A 1,747-nucleotide genomic window follows, 5' to 3' on the forward strand; every position below is an offset into this window, starting at 1 on the left:
TGCCAGCAAATACTGAGGGAAGTTCATTATGCATCGACCAGCTGAACTTTACGGCCATTCACTGGCATGATGGCTCTGCTACTCTGAGACCGTGGGTCTGGAATTTTCTGGACGTGTATCATACCTTGCCCTTGAGATTGTCCTGTTGGATATGCTACATGTTCGTGTTGTCGATGTGTATGGGCTCCAACTGTTAACTACCCATCGGGCACTTGTGAAGTTTCACTCCACTGCTGTTTATAAGGACTTTGTGGCTGGTTATGATGGGCGCTCATTTACTCTCCCTGGGGACGGTAGTACCGTCGGTATCTCTGATCAATGCTGCTCGGTGACATATGTGGTACTGCATTGTGTGCCGTTCGAGTTCACAGAGGCCATACTTTGATGGTACTTTAGCCAGTTTGGGACTATAGTTTCCATCCGGATGAACTCCGTCTCTTCCGGCAGGTGGCGTGGTGTCTCATGTGGAACCCGGACTCTCGCCCTGTGGCTCAAGTCACCTGTTCCCCTCCATGGTTACCTTGATGGGCTACAATATGCGGACGTTCCACAGAGCAACGAGCATTTTTTTTGGTGGTGGCCTTTACCAGGCAGCTGCTTGTACTGGAGTGGCGGCTGCTCCTGTGAACTTATTTAGAGAAGAAGATTTCTCTCCATTGGTGGTGCAGGACCTGTCGCCTTGTGATGGAGTGGTTGGGAAGGTTTCCACACTGCCTGCTGACCCGGTGGTGGACCGGGTTCCTCGGCTGGTGAGCCGGTGGATACGAGTGGTGGTGGTGCTCGTGACGAGGTGGTGGTGTTCGTGACGAGGTGGTGGACGAGGAGGTTGACATAACTGGTACACCTTAACCGATCACACCAAAATCAGACCCTTAAAAGGAATTGAAATTTCCATGGAAGTCTTCTTCCATTTGGGTTCTGTGGGTGATAGGGGGTTTTGTCACTGGGGTACCGAATTTAATGCCTCAGCCTTGTACGGCTCCTGGTCGTCTGATCTCTGATGACGAGCTATTGGTTTGGGAGGCTTACTACTTACATTTTCGGGAGCGGGAGTACCCGGATAAATATGAGTAGTTCGTGTGTTTGGGTTTAGTTTGTTTGTTTGTCTTTGTTTTGGTTGGTGCGTCTTCTTGCGTGTCTGTGTGGGATTTTGTTTCCCAGTGTCTGCGTGCATGGGTGCGTGTTTTTGCGTGTGCGAGTGTGTGGTGTGGATGTTTGTTTCTGGCTCTTGCGTGGGCCTGTTCAGACGTATCTTCATTTGGCCTTTGCGACCTGTTGTTTTTGTTTGTGGGGCGTTATTCCTAACAAATTCGACAAAAATCGAATATGTCAGAAAAAATTTCTAAAAATACCACAAGGTTCTGGCAACACCGTGGTGCAAACCATTTTATGTTATGATAAAAAATAACTTAATTAGAGTAATTTTCCCAGCCGCAACTGTCCCCAATCCGGTCGTCGTGGCTTGGGTGCGCCATAGGGTGTTGTTTCGTACGTCATAAACGTCTATTATGTTGTAATAGCATGGAAAATAGCTTGTTATGCATAAACAAATTATAAACTCACCCATTGGCAACAGTCTCGAGTGACAGAAGGGGGAGGGTTCAGCTGAGTCAGTCACACATTGTATCTCCCTGCTGGTGGAGCTATTGTCCACGCGGTCTCGCTCGAATATCGCATTTTTTGTCGCATCTACTCCACAATGCCACGCGTGTCGAACAGAAAGAAAGCTCTAAGTGCCAGAGGCACA

The sequence above is a fragment of the Procambarus clarkii genome, unplaced genomic scaffold (genome assembly GCF_040958095.1).
Source record: "Procambarus clarkii isolate CNS0578487 unplaced genomic scaffold, FALCON_Pclarkii_2.0 HiC_scaffold_453, whole genome shotgun sequence".
Lineage (NCBI taxonomy): Eukaryota > Metazoa > Arthropoda > Malacostraca > Decapoda > Cambaridae > Procambarus > Procambarus clarkii.